Genomic DNA, 16,506 nt, shown 5'->3' with positions numbered 1-16,506 from the left:
TGAATGGAGATCCCTTCCCTGGAAAGGTGAATGGCAACCGATTGAATACACCAGTGATCCAGTGAGGTTACTATATGAGGGTAGTATAGTCTTAGTGCTCCAGGCATCTGAAAGGAGGTGAGGGACTATAAACTACACTGCGCGGGTTGCGGAACTGCACGACTGGAGGATTGTGCGGGACAAGGAAATGTAACAGGGTTCTCGACAACGCGAAGCGAGCTGCGCTACCTAGGGATAAATCATGCAGGTCAGCCAGAAAGTGACCATTAAAGTCACTGCTCATGTTTTGAAGGTAGAAATGCAGCCAAATGGAGCGAGTGGACGACATTTAAGACAAATTTTATGGGTAAGATCCTTGAAAATCTACCGCCAATCCGACATTAATGAATCGAATGTGGGGGGAATGGTCGGATTTGAATTCAAAATGCCCTATAAATTACAGGTGGCTACCCAGCGAAAAACACTTGGCATTTTGAGAATTGAGTTGTTGAGCTCTCAGGCGCACATGAACTGTGAATTATTTGAAGCTCTGATAGCAAGTTCGGCGTTTGAGCAATTACCAAAGGAGACACAAGAACTGTTGAATAGCATCATGTCAATGCTGACAGAAACCGTAGATATTGGGGAAGAAGTGACAACCGAGGGAGATATGCCGGAAGTTGTTAGGGAGGCAGAGGGAGCTACTCCAGAGGTTGTAGAGGTATTAGCTAAAGTTTCCAAATCACCACGGACACTTAGACCAAATCTGACCCCAACCAAGGAGAGTGCGAAGGATAAAAAGGGCAAGCAGGCTGCGATACCGGTGCGCACGTCACCGAGAAGAAACCCACCAAAGGACAAGCCTATCGCACAAGAAAAGGGCAAGGCCATTAACATGGAGCCGGAGGAGGAAGAAATTGAGGACACCCCGATGGATGATGAGGACTTAGGGGTAGAAGTGGAGGAAGTTGAAGTCCAGGGTGCTGACCTAATCACTAAGTTGCATGAGTACATCCCTCCACGCAAGGGCAAGACCAAGGTGCCAAAGGACATGTTGTGCCCTACAACAACCCCCCATTTCATATCATCTATATTTATAAACAATCAACATATGAAATGGGTCCCTTTTTAAAAAATTAATTGGTATTAATGAATTTGTTCGAAAAGGTATGATAATCAAATGTGTTTGTGAATTGAAGCCTTTTTCGAATAACAATGTTCCCAAAATAAAACAATCTTTTGTTATTACGATAAAGCGATCGCAAGCTCGCATATCGCAATAACAACAGAGACGCATTTAAACGGCACTTCGGTCTTTGCCGACGCGATATCGATATCGGCGATCGGCGGTATTCAATGCATACACAAAAAGAGCACATATCTTATACCCCGATGTGACGCTATATCGGCGATCGGCTATCGGCACTGCCTCTTGTGGGAAAACGCTTTAAGTTATAAACCCCGACCCGATGCGATATCGCTATCGGCCGTCGACGGTATCCCATGCACTCTCATAAGGCGCTCAGGTCTTTCCCCGATGCGATGCGATATCGCTATCGGAAGTCGGCAAATCACTTAATATGCATCTGGTAATGTGTTCACACGCTAGTCCGATGCGATATCGCAATCGGCGTTCGCCAGGACTACTTTCAAACGATAGTGTAACTCTTTCCCCCGATGCGATGCGATATTTTTCATCGGTAATCGACATTTTCAAAAAGTGATTGCTTTAAGCCTTAAAGTTATATTTAAATCCGGTTGATAAAGCGCAGATTTTAAAATGCCGTTAAATGCAGGGATAAGGTAATGCATGCGTATTTAATAACTTTGCCCCTTTGATTAACGAATACTTGCGTCTAAAGCATTCTCATATATGTTGCACGCGTTAGGAGGTCATTCAACTGAATAACAGTGTAAAGGTCATTTAATGGGTAGCAGGCCTTAAAAAACACCATTAATGCATATGCGATCTCTTACCAGTGATTGGATCCGCAGCCACTTTTTGAGAATTAATATCGCCACGCTTCAAGTGATATATATCTTTCCCATTATGCTTTGTCTTCATTATTTCTCGTGTTACGATTTCTCTTGCATTTGTGTAGAGTTCGTTTGTTGAGAAAAGCCTGAACATGATGGGGAAGAAAAATAAGAGGACTGCTGGTTCCACTGCTACACCTGTTGCAGGTCAAGCTGCTACAATTTCAAAGAAAGGCATAATCTCGGACACTACGTGCACTGGTCTTGCTAGGACCACATGGTAGGGCACATATAATCTGTTGGAGGCCGAGCAACCACAAAAGACAGTGAGAAAGGCTAGTGTAGATGTACTAAGGAAGTCTGATGCAACTCTCAAAGACTTGGCCGACTCCTTTTTACATAGAATAGCGGCCAGAGAGCAGGTTCTCCCTTACACAGATGTGGTGCGCTGGGCAATTGAAGAAATCCCCATCACTGATAGAACTTTTCATACAAGGGATGGAAGGATTTTCGGGTCATTCAAGCCTGATGACTTGAGGCGAATGTATCATCTGCCTGAACCGGAGCTAGTCTATAACAGAGCCTTCGTGGAGAAATTCGCAAAATAAAATGAATCACCATCCGAACCCCTCCGAGATTGGAGGCAGAACCCAGCCAAACACAAGCATGAAAGTTCGGGTAAGTACTCCAACGTTTCTTTGGCTTCTCCCTATTGCTATGCGGGGATTATGATGTGTAGATTGTGGGGATTACATGACTCCGTTAATATCAATATTGACATGGTTCCCCTAATGGAAGCGGCTGTCAATAGTATAATTATGGATTGGGCCACTATTCTTTCTGATAAGTTGGTCGTAGCTGTTCGTGAATTTAGAGCCAAAACTATAGTCACCGAAAGGAAAATCCCACCATTTTATTATACTGCTTACATTATGGATACCCTGTGTTTTAATTCTGAGTTTCCTGTCCTCGGTTGGAGATGGACCACCCAAGATCCAACACCCATTCATTTATACCATCAGAAATTGTGGAAGTCCTCTTACAAGGACCATTTGTACCAAATTTGTAATGGTTTCATGGTGCCCATTTACTATTCTATTTATGACAAACCCATTCCCAGAATTTCCTATGAAGCTTCTTTTGACTTACCAGCCGTAGCGAGTTGGTTCGGGGAAGAGCATTTCACCTATATCAGAGTTTTTGGGAGTAAGGCTAGGCCACATGTCCTCCCTTTATATATCCCAGACAAGCTGTTAGCCCGGGAAATCTGCTACCAGATTATGGCCGAGAGTGTCACACAAACTCTCAAAGAGGAGAAGAGGAAAGGTTGGCCCTCTTTTCCTTTAAGAATTGGGGTTTTTACTCTGCTTAATTACAAGCATGCAGAAAAAGAAGCGACAAAACTCCAAACTTTATCCCTGGCCACTATCCCAAACAGACTCTATGATCCAAAGCAAACTGCCTACATTGCCCTAGAACAAGCAAAATTAACAAAAAATTGATCATCAAGAGGATATGTTTGATGACCTGTTCGCAGGTGCCGATACAATAAGCCAAACCAAATAGCTTGCCAGAATGAAATACAATGATGAGGCGTTGACTGAGTTTAATAAACTTAGGGAGCAGAGGTTGCAAACTCTGCCTCTAGATTTATTATCCACAACCCCAGTGTCTTCCTCAAGCGAGCCTGGTCGGCAACAGATACATCCACCTCCTGTTACAACTAAAGAACAGGATAAACAACAGGAGGAAAGGCAGAAGAAGCTGCAGGCTGAGAAGCAAAGAAAAGAGCAAGCAGAGAGGCAGAAAAAGGAGCAGATAGAAAGGCAGCAAAAGGCACAGAAGGAAGAAGAGCAGAGGAAGAAGAAGGAAGAAGAGAAACTAAAGAAAGAACTAGCAGATAGGCAGAAAAAGGAATTGGAGGAGCAGCAGCGGAAAACGCAAGAGGAGCAACAGCGAAAAGCACTTGAAGAACAGCAGAAGTTAGAACAAGAAAAAGAACGGAGCAAAGCCCATACAGAGCAACATAAGCAAACCTCCACCGATCCTGAATTGATTAAACAATGGAACCAATTCGATTCCATTATCAGTGGTAAAGAAGGCTCCAAAGACACAGACACCTCTAAAACAAGCGATGCGCCCGATACCACTTCTTCTCAGGTTCTAGGAGGAACCAGCGGCCCACCCATTTCACAGGATGTCGAGGTAATAAATAAGGACCCTTCCGATCAAATTGTTCTCCAGGTGGAAGAAATTCCTCCCCTGGATATTTTCTACAGCCCAAAGCATAGAGCCGTTATTAAGCGCTCTAAGAAAAGACGAAGGCTTGATCAACCTTCTATCTTTCCTGAGCAAACAGTCACGGGCAATATGGTCTGGAAGGAGGATTTGGATCCCTCTGATGATCTAACAAAACTGTCTCAATTCGCGGGAGCTTATTCTGCAGCAACTATCGACAAAGCATCGGAGGTAAGTCTTCTGTTGAAGACTAAGGACCATGAAATATATGCATTACAGGCAGAGGTAATTGAAGCGAAAAACAAAGCAGCACAGGTGGAAGAGCAGTTGTTGGCTCAACAGCAGGAAAACAATTTGTTAACCCAGCAACTGCAAATTGAAAGACAAAGGATAAACCAAAGTGAAACGCAAAAGGCAAAAGAATTGTCGGAGGCATTGTCACAGTTGAAAGCATCAAATGAGCTGATGATGAAATCGAAAGATGAGCGAATAGCTCAACTATCATCACAGCTCGAAGGTATCAAGAGCACACAGAGTGTGAAAAATTTTAGAGCAGAGGCAACTCAAATAAATAGCGCATTACTGTCTCAGATCAGACTTCTATGTCAACAACTTGCTAAGGCTGAGCCATTATGCGAAATATCTACAACAGTGTGTGAGCAAATAGATAAGGCCAGAAATGAGCTAGATCAGGCCGAAGATGCCATATCCGATTATCTTGAGTGGCAAGACACTGAAGAAGGGAAAGCAGCGAATTTGTCCCGAATCCATGAAGCGTACAAGGACATACTCTTCACGGAATGGAACACTCAGGTAATGAAAGCAGAAAGGGCGGCTTCCATGTGTAAAATAATTGCCAGCAATATGATCGACCTAGTCAATGATACACTTTATTTGGCAAACATGATCTCCAAGTGCACACCTGGAAGCATAACAACAACAGATATGCTTGAACAAACAAGTTATCATGGCTTGGAGGAACAGAGGAAGTTAATTACCGGAGTAAATACTTTAACCTCTGAAGCATATTGGCTCTTTCTAGTCAAGCCACATACTCAAAGGTCTGCTCTCAAGTGTTTAACAGATGCCCTCGGATGCCTGATCCCCGACATTCAGGATGCTACATATGATGCCCAGCTAACTTCGCGTCTCAACACTCCACCAGAAGTAGAGCCAATGCTGGCGATATGTCAGCTAAGGAGTAAAGGCAAAGAACCCACCGAATGAAGCATTGCCGCCAACTGCCAGATCGCCAAGAAAGATGAAAAAAACATTTATTGATGCCAATTTAATAGCTTTTCAGTTGTTTAGATATTTAGATTAGTATAGTATTTATAGACCCTTTCATTGTTTTGGAAAGGGTCGTAAAATTTTGTAATAGACTTAAAGGCTGAAGTTTGCACTATTGTGCTTCAGTCTATATTCTTTTGTGAAACTCGACCAACGGTTCTTAATTTTGATTAGAAGGCTGTTTTACACAATTGCGCACGACTGTCTGTTGTTTGAAATGCTTTCTGATTTGAAGGAAGGACTACGACATAGTGATTAATATACTGGATTGATCGAGCAACTTACATGGTACTATTATCTGTATCTGTGTTCTTTCTTATTGTATGAATTACTGTGTTATTATCTTTGCTATTGTTGAATGCATGTATGCGATATAACAACGAATCTTCATTTCGTTTCACTATTGAATGTTTTGGTGATTTGTTATCTCTTTCACCCATGCATGTATCAATGATATAAATGATTAAGTGTAGTAATTCGCTATAATCACTCTGCATAACTAATTATGCAGAGCAATTTTAAATGGTTTAAACATCTATGCTTAAAGTGTTAGAGTCATCTATATGCCTGCCTTAAAGCACATATCATCAAACGCTACGCTTTACCAAGTGATAAGTCCCGGGATTAGATTATAGTTATTACATTTCGCTTATAGTTTAGCTGTTCGCTTATTACCATCTTATGTCATAAGTCACTCAGCCATCCCGTTTACTTATAATTCTTGGGAAACTGGTCCCATTATCCCCAGTCGGAACCACTATTCCAAACGGAAAAGGAGCTGCACTAAGGTTCGGACTGGGTGGTTTCCCCAATGTTGTTGCAACGATTTTCGGGGCATCAACATTTTTGGCGCTAGAAGGAGGGCCTTGACTGTGAATGGCAAGCGGACCCAAATCGGCAAGTCATTCTAAGAGTAATTCTCCCTCCAAATCTCCTCTTTCTTCTCAATTACATGCTGGTTCGCCAGCCCATAACCAAGAAGGAGAGGAATCTACCACCACTGCTCAATCCCATCATATCCCAGAACAGCTAAGTCTTGAATCTCCTGAAGTCCAGTCTCTAATCCATAAACTTCAGAGCTTCTCGATCTCACCACAGAAATCTGAGATATCAGAAAGCAGTGCGACTTCGCAGTTTAACCTCACTCATCCTCTTACCAGACTTCAGAGCGAAAAACTTGGTATTGAACCCACTGAGTTTCCTTTACCCAAAAGGAAAAAGCCAAAGAAAAATACTGAAGGATCTGATAGTGGGGATTTTTCTTCCACATCCTCCATTTCATCTCCTCATCTGCAAAGTCAACCACCCACTCCTCCATTACAAATTGTTGTTCATCAGGGAACAGGAGCCTCAATATCCCAACCTATTCACTCTTCATCTTTAATACCTCACCAAACATCTGGAATCCCGACAGTAGTAAGAACCACCGTCGCTAGCATAATGGCAGATCCATGGACTAGGCCGGGTGCAGTCAACATGCCTGGACCATTGCACGATCTACCAGATGCTCCCGAAAAATGGCTGCCTAAATTTAATCCAGATAACGGAACCCAAGCTGAAGAACATATTAACAATTTTATGTTAGCAGTTAACTTAAAAGGAGTGACAGAGCAAGATGTTGTTGTAAGACTTTTCCCCTACACTTTACAAGGATCAACAGGATCCTGGTATTTTTCCTTACCTTCTGGTTCAATTACCAGTTGGAACACATGCCAAGAGCAGTTTCTCACCAAGTATGGAGATGATAGGTCCTTAGCTACTTTAATAAACAATCTCTCCAATCTGAGGATAGAGCATAGGGAACCAATAAAGGAGTTTAATGCCAGATTTAATAAACTCCTGAATAAAATCCCTACCGATTCTAAACCAAGTGAACAAATCCGAAGCGAATGGTATATTACTGCCTTACCTGCCAACATAGCTATTTTTGTAGACAGGGCTGGGAAACCTACCTTAGCTGAAAACATGAAAGAAGCACTTGCTGTTGAAAAGCGCATTAATGCTCTTGAGAAGAAAGCTGCTCTAGAAGATCGAAAAGCCAAAAAAGTCTCGTTTAAAGAAGATTCCAAGAAGAAAACCCTAAAGGACCCCTATGACATGGAAGGTTTACAAAAGGTCCTTAAAACATTATCTAACGAGATGGTTGATATCAAGAAGCAGGTGGCCGAAACCTCAAATAAAAGACCATTTAGAACTTACAAGAAAACTGAATCAAAGCCACCCAACGTCATATCTAACGCAGAATCAGACCAAGAAGAAGAGGAAGAGGAAATGACTTCACAAACCGAAGATGAAGAAGATGTAGCTGAATGCCATGGAATGTGGGATTTTATACTCCCAAACTCTGATACTGAGAATGAAGAATAAGCCTTTCCGGTTACTACAAGAAGTAAAAGTACTTCTGAACTTCCCCAAGCAACCTCAAGGAAGAGGAGCGCAGGTGCTGCTACAGCAAAGGAAAAAATTCCCCCTAAGAAGTCACCTGTAGTAGCCCCCCAAAACCAGCCTTCAACTCCTAATACTCCTTCAACATCCAAGACATTAGTGATATCTGACTCAATGGAGTATAATATTGTTGATGATATGAAGAAAACTAAGGCAAATATAACTATGTTTGAGCTTAGCAAATTAAAACATCAACAAAAATTACTTCTCAAAGAATTAAATGTTGTTCCCTCTACTCCCCTTCCCAGTACAAGAGCTGCCAACGATCAAGGCCAGCCTCCTGCAAGTATGGTCGAAGCTACCGATTCAGCTCTAATTGGAGATAAATCAAATTCTCACACTCCACCCTTCTTGCTGACGTACGAGATTTATAATAGAAACCTGCACAACTGTTTAATTGATTTAGGGGCTTCATCTAATATAATGCCAGCTTCAGTTTGTTCTAAGCTGAACATTGAACCACAGAAGTCAGCCACTCATATTGTGCAGTTGGATAGGACTAAAGTGCAGGTAGTGGGTGAAATTAATTCTGTAACCATCAGGTTGTCTGCTGACCCCAGGGTTGTCCAGAGAATTGATATTTTAATTGCCGACATACCTGAATTTTATGGTTTAATATTGAGCAGAGATTGGTCCGAAAAACTGCACGGGTATATTTCTACAGATTGGTCACATATGTGGCTTCCCTACAAGGGAAAGCCAAATCAAATAAGGATCGATCGTGAAAAGCATATGACCCACATAGTTACTGAATTCGAGCAAGAAAACCAACCTGTGGCATTCAACAACAACATTTTGGGGAACTATTCGGCAGAATCATTCTTTGGCAACTTTGTTGCCCAACCATCTCCTTTTTCAGTCAATCATTTTACATCTCAAATAGAAATTTTTTCACAAACTGATAGGTCCAGATGTTTTAATGATGCTGAGAAAAATGTAGATACTTTTGTTAATATTCCTTTATTTTGGTCTCTGTATTTTGATGGCTCTAAGTCCACTGAAGGTTCAGGAGCTGGATGTGTATTGGTTAGTCCGCAAGGAGAAAAGACAATGTTGTCTTGTAGGTCAGAGTTTGAGTGCACTAATAATACAGCCGAATATGAAGCTTTAATCCAAGGATTATACAAAGCAATCGGCCTGGAGGTGCGATATCTAAAGGTATTCGACGATTCGGAAATCATTGTCAAACAGGTTAGAAATGCAATTCATTGCCTTTCGACTCACCTTAAACATTACCAATCGCTTGTTCAAGAGCTTACCTCACACTTTTTGGCATTCAACATTTCTTCTATACCTCGATCTCAAAATTCAGCCGCAGATTTACTAGCCAATGTAGCCTCAAAGCTTCTACCTTCTGAAGACTACAGCCTTGATAGATTTTCTGTAGAATTACTTTTCAGACCTTCAATTCCTGACAATGTCACTAATTGGAGAGTATTTAATCATGATGGTGATATTTTGCAATTTTTAACTTCTGAGAATTCTTATGATAAGCAAGTTATTGAGGAAGACGATCATGATTCCCAGATGAAAGAAGTGCCCAAAGAAAATTTGATTCCTAAACCAGTAGTAAAATTAGAAGATCTTTATGATATCAAAGACATGTTTAAACCTGTAATTAATACAAAGCTTCAGAGTTCTACCCTTAGGTTTGAATTGATAAATCTAGGAACCAATGAGTCTCCTCAAAACATCAATTTAGGAACAGGACTATCTCAGAATGAAAAGGAAGAATTTATTAAATTGTTAAGAAAAAACAAACAGGTTTTTGCTTGGAAATATGATGACTTAAAGACATATGATACATCTATTATCCAACATACCATTCCTATGCTTCCTGATAAAAAACCAATTCAGCAAAAATTAAGAAAAATACACCCAAATTTGGAGAGCCAGATTAAGTCGGAGCTTAATAAGCTCTTGAAAGCCAAAATTATTTTTCCAGTCCGACATTCAAACTGGGTCTCTAATATGGTGCCAGTCAGAAAGAAAAATGGCGACATTCGAATTTGTATTGATTTCAGGAATTTGAACAAAGCGAGCTTAAAAGACAACTTCCCATTGCCTACTATGGAGCAAATTCTCCAATCGGTGGCAGGTTCTGAATTGATGTCTTTTCTAGACGGTTTTTCAGGGTACAATCAAGTTCTGGTACATCCTGATGACCAGCTTAAAACTACATTCAGAACAAAATGGGGAACCTATGCATATCAGAAAATGCCTTTTGGTCTTATAAATGCCGGAGCGACATTTCAGAGAGCTATGGACATGGCCTTCAGAGGGTTAATTAATCGATCAGTAGTCGTCTATCTAGACGATATTACTGTGTATTCTAAGAAGAGAGATAATCATTTGCACGACTTAAATCAGATCTTTCAGCGATGCAAAAGATATGGTATTTCTCTAAACCCAAAAAAGTCCTTCTTTGCTCTTGACCAAGGAAAACTCTTAGGCTTTATAGTATCCAAAGATGGTATTTATATTGATCCTGATCGGATTAATGAAATTTCTGAAATCCCTTTCCCACATAACAAAAAATCAATGCAGTCATTTTTGGGTCAGATTAATTTTGTCAAACGATTTGTTCCAGATTTTTCGCAGATTGTATTACCACTTCAGACAATGATCAAGAAGAATTCAGTCTTCAAATGGGGATCAGAAGAAAAGCAAGCTTTTGATGTTATCAAACAGTCAATAATCAATGCCCCAGCCTTGAATACTCCAAATTTTTCTAATCATTTTACACTATATACTATTGCATCCAACACTTCATATGCCGCAGTACTCACACAACTGAATGATAACAACTTAGAAGCACCCATATCATTTTTCAGTTCAAATCTTCAAGGTGCCGAATTGAATTATTCTGATGTGGAGAAACAAGTCTTTGCTGTGTTCAAAGCAGTCAAACATTATAGACCCTTCCTTTTGAAAACCCACACAAAAGTTATAGTTCCTTTCCCAGCGGTAAGACAACTATTAATTCAGAAAGAATTGGGTGAAAAAAGAGCCAATTGGGTTACAGCGCTTCAAGAGTATGACTTAGAAATAAAGCCAGCAAAGATTGTTAGGGGCCAAGGTTTTTGCAGGATATTGGCAGGAGCATCAAACATTCACGAATCAAGCGATGAGGATCAGATTGAATCCATCAATCAGATAAGTGTCACTGATTCTGAATCTCAATATGCTGATTTGATATTTTATTTGAAGAACGGTCATGCTCCTCCAAATTTATCTTACAAAAATAAAAGGGCCATTAGGTTAAAAGCTAAGAATTTCACTCTCATTGATGATGTGTTGTTTAAACAAAGTTATGATTCTATCCTGTTAAGATGTCTTGAGAAACCTGAAGCTCAAAAGGTTTTGCAGGAGCTACATGATGGACCAGCTGGGGGACATTTTGGAGCTGACACAACAGCTCACAAGATTATTCATGCTGGATATTATTGGCCTACTCTATTTAGAGATTGCCATGAGTACGTAAGAAAATGCCTTAATTGCCAAACATCTGGTGGAAGACAACAAAAATCAGCTTTCCCTCTGCAACCTGTCAACATTGAACAGCCATTCGAACAATGGGGATTAGATATCATCGGGGAAATTACTCCACCATCTTCCAAACAACATAGGTATATCCTTACTGCTACTGATTATTTTACTAAATGGGTAGAGGCTATTCCTTTGAAGGCGGCAAATGCAAAGGCAATCATCGAGTTCATTGACCAATTCATCATTACCAGGTTTGGTGTTCCAAATGCTCTTGTTTTTGATAATGCTTCCTATTTCTCAGGAAACGCTATATATGCTTTTGCTATTAAAAGGGGGTTTAAACTGAAATATTCTTCCAATTATTATCCCCAGGGAAACGGTTTAGCCGAATCTACTAATAAGAATCTCATCAAAATCATTAAGCGAACTGTTGAACAGAATCATAGAAAGTGGCATAAATCTTTGGTCTTTGCATTATGGGCTGATAGAATAACACAAAAGGCTTCTATAGGGACCTCTCCTTTCAATCTGGTATATGGAAAAGAAGCCGTGTTGCCTACAAATCTTGTTCTTCCATCTTTAGCCCTAGTACAGTACATTGAAGAGACTCCGTCTTCTTCTATCCAACTTAGACATGACCAAATTCTCAAATTAGAAGAAGAAAGGGAAAAGGCCAGAATCACTCATGCCAAACATCAACAAATCATCAAAGCATCTTTTGACTCAGCATCATCCGATTCCAAACAACTTCAAGTTGGTGACTTAGTTCTCAAATGGGACAAGGCCCATGAGGATAAAGGTAAGCATACCAAATTTCAGAAAATGTGGCTTGGACCATTTCAGATCTGTGAAAAGATAGGCTATTCAACTTTTATATTGCAAGACTTATCAGGGTTGAGAGATTCTCTCCCCGTCAATGGCCTGATTCTGAAGAAATTCTTTAATTGAGAAGGTAACCCCTTCTCCTTTTATAGATTTGCGTAGTTTGTAGGATTGGTAGGAAATAAAACTGTAGAGTATCTCCATTGACCTTTTGTTGTGTTTGAGGAAGCTGTCTCACAAAAATAATATAAATATTTGTTTTTAGATAATAGAACCCTCAATCAAAAGAAATAGTTTCTAGGAAACTAGATATCCTTGTGTTCTGAAACTATAATCTAAATTTTGAAGACTCCTCTCAAGAGGTAAAAGTTCTGAATCATTTTTTGTTTTCAAAACTAGTCTCCAAAGGTTATCTGTTAAAAGATAGAAGCTGACCCATTTTCAGTATCTTCAACTCTTCACCTGTCATCCATTTGCTCTTAAGGAGAAAATTGTTCACCCCATTCACTAAAGGTTATGATTACTCAGAGTGTAATTCTAAAATATAAAAGATTAAAGATAAGAGGTCTTATCATAAGCCTGCTTACCATGTTCATAGGGAAATAGGTTAACTGACATTACCAATACTGGCTACCAAAACAGGGTAATGGCTTGAAATTTCAAGACAAGGGGTCTCATCACGAGCCAGCTTGATCAGTTAAATTATTACCAGTGAATGGCATTGTCATAAGCTGGCTACCAAACCAGGACAGTGGCTTTTTATCTTATTAATTACAAAGAAAAACAGATGAAAAATAAAATATGAAAACATTTTATGGATTCATTCTGTTAATCACACTCTTATGTGAATGGAAAAGTAGACAATACTATGGTTAAAAGGTATCCCTGTCGAGACTATAAATGTTTGTTGGCAACAGAGGCTCTACCTATGACAAATGAGTTAATTATAAAAGCTGATTTGGGAAAGTTTTCTATTTTTTCACTATGAACCAATAAAGACTTATTTTAGAAACTTATTATGTATTTAGTTTCTTGAAACTAAATGGGACGAAGTTAACAAAATGGAGTCCACTTTAGTCAGAACACATAAATATCTAGTTATATTAGAAGTTTCTCCTTCTGATTGAGTTTCTATTTTTGAAAAGCTTGAGTGTTTATATTAATTTCAGAGATAACTGGTTCTACCAACGAATCGCCAATTGTTGTGCCCTACAACAACCCCCCATTTCATATCATCTATATTTATAAACAATCAACATATGAAATGGGTCCCTTTTTAAAAAATTAATTGGTATTAATGAATTTGTTCGAAAATGTATGATAATCAAATGTGTTTGTGAATTGAAGCCTTTTTCGAATAACAATGTTCCCAAAATAAAACAATCTTTTGTTATTACGATAAAGCGATCGCAAGATCGCATATCGCAATAACAACAGAGACGCATTTAAACGGCACTTCGGTCTTTGCCGACGCGATATCGATATTGGCGATCGGCGGTATTCAATGCATACACAAAAAGAGCACATATCTTATACCCCGATGCGACGCTATATCGGCGATCGGCTATCGGCACTGCCTCTTGTGGGAAAACGCTTTAAGTTATAAACCCCGACCCGATGCGATATCGCTATCGGCCGTCGGCGGTATCCCATGCACTCTCATAAGGCGCTCAGGTCTTTCCCCGATGCGATGTGATATCGCTATCGGAAGTCGGAAAATCACTTAATATGCATCTGGTAATGTGTTCACACGCTAGTCCGATGCGATATCGCAATCGGCGTTCGCCAGGACTACTTTCAAACGATAGTGTAACTCTTTCCCCCGATGCGATGCGATATTGTTCATCGGTAATCGAAATTTTCAAAAAGTGATTGCTTTAAGCCTTAAAGTTATATTTAAATCCGGTTGATAAAGAGCAGATTTTAAAATGCCGTTAAATGCAGGGATAAGGTAATGCATGCGTATTTAATAACTTTGCCCCTTCGATTAACGAATACTTGCGTCTAAAGCATTATCATATCTGTTGCACGCGTTAGGAGGTCATTCAACTGAATAACAGTGTAAAGGTCATTTAATGGGTAGCAGGCCTTAAAAAACACCATTAATGCATATGCGATCTCTTACCAGTGATTGGATCCGCAGCCACTTTTTGAGAATTAATATCGCCACGCTTCAAGTGATATATATCTTTCCCATTATGCTTTGTCTTCATTATTTCTCGTGTTACGATTTCTCTTGCATTTGTGTAGAGTTCGTTTGTTGAGAAAAGCCTAAACATGATGGGGAAGAAAAATAAGAGGACTGCTGCTTCCACTGCTACACCTGTTGCAGGTTAAGCTGCTACAATTTCGAAGAAAGGCCTAATCTCGGACACTACGTGCACTGGTCTTGCTAGGACCACATGGTAGGGCACATATAATCTGTTGGAGGCCGAGCAACCACAAAATATAGTGAGAAAGGCTAGTGTAGATGTACTAAGGAAGTCTGATGCAACTCTCAAAGACTTGGCCGACTCCTTTTTACACAGAATAGCGGCCAGAGAGCAGGTTCTCCCTTACACAGATGTGGTGCGCTGGGCAATTGAAGAAATCCCCATCACTGATAGAACTTTTCATACAAGGGATGGAAGGATTTTCGGGTCATTCAAGCCTGATGACCTGAGGCAAATGTATCATCTGCCTGAACCGGAGCTAGTCTATAACAGAGCCTTCGTGGAGAAATTTGCAAAAGAAAATGAATCACCATCCGAACCCCTCCGAGATTGGAGGCAGAACCCAGCCAAACACAAGCATGAAAGTTCGGGTAAGTACTCCAACTTTTCTTTGGCTTCTCCCTATTGCTATGCGGGGATTATGATGTGTAGATTGTGGGGATTACATGACTCTGTTAATATCAATATTGACATGGTTCCCCTAATGGAAGCGGCTGTCAATAGTATAATTATGGATTGGGCCACTATTCTTTCTGATAAGTTGGTCGTAGCTGTTCGTGAATTTAGAGCCAAAACTATAGTCACCGAAAGGAAAATCCCGCCATTTTATTATACTGCTTACATTATGGATACCCTGTGTTTTAATTCTGAGTTTCCTGTCCTCGGTTGGAGATGGACCACCCAAGATCCAACACCCATTCATTTATACCATCAGAAATTGTGGAAGTCCTCTTACAAGGACCATTTGTACCAAATTTGTAATGGTTTCATGGTGCCCATTTACTATTCTATTTATGACAAACCCATTCCCAGAATTTCCTATGAAGCTTCTTTTGACTTACCAGCCGTAGCGAGTTGGTTCAGGGAAGAGCATTTCACCTATATCAGAGTTTTTGGGAGTAAGGCTAGGCCACATGTCCTCCCTTTATATATCCCAGACAAGCTGTTAGCCCGGGAAATCTGCTACCATATTATGGCCGAGAGTGTCACACAAACTCTCAAAGAGGAGAAGAGGAAAGGTTGGCCCTCTTTTCCTTTAAGAATTGGGGTTTTTACTTTGCTTAATTACAAGCATGCAGAAAAAGAAGCGACAAAACTCCAAACTTTATCCCTAGCCACTATCCCAAACAGACTCTATGATCCAAAGTAAACTGCCTACATTGCCCTAGAACAAGCAAAATTAATAAAAATTGATCATCAAGAGGATATGTTTGATGACCTGTTCGCAGGTGCCGATACAATAAGCCAAACCAAACAGCTTGCCAGAATGAAATACAATGATGAGGCGTTGACTGAGTTTAATAAACTTAGGGAGCAGAGGTTGCAAACTCTGCCTCTAGATTTATTATCCACAACCCCAGCGTCTTCCTCAAGCGAGCCTGGTCGGCAACAGATACATCCACCTCCTGTTACAACTAAAGAACAGGATAAACAACAGGAGGAAAGGCAGAAGAAGCTGCAGGCTGAGAAGCAAAGAAAAAAGCAAGCAGAGAGGCAGAAAAAGGAGCAGATAGAAAGGCAGCAAAAGGCACAGAAGGAAGAAGAGCAGAGGAAGAAGAAGGAAGAAGAGAAACTAAAGAAAGAACTAGCAGATAGGCAGAAAAAGGAATTGGAGGAGCAGCAGCGGAAAACGCAAGAGGAGCAACAGCGAAAAGCACTTGAAGAACAGCAGAAGTTAGAACAAGAAAAAGAACGGAGCAAAGCCCATATAGAGCAACATAAGCAAACCTCCACCGATCCTGAATTGATTAAACAATGGAACCAATTCGATTCCATTATCAGTGGTAAAGAAGGCTCCAAAGACACAGACACCTCTAAAACAAGCGATGCGCCC

This window comes from Pinus tabuliformis, chromosome 9 (genome assembly GCF_031772625.1).
Source record: "Pinus tabuliformis cultivar Carrire ecotype Pingquan chromosome 9, CPIR1, whole genome shotgun sequence".
NCBI lineage: Eukaryota > Viridiplantae > Streptophyta > Pinopsida > Pinales > Pinaceae > Pinus > Pinus tabuliformis.
This window is presented reverse-complemented; position numbering follows the sequence as displayed.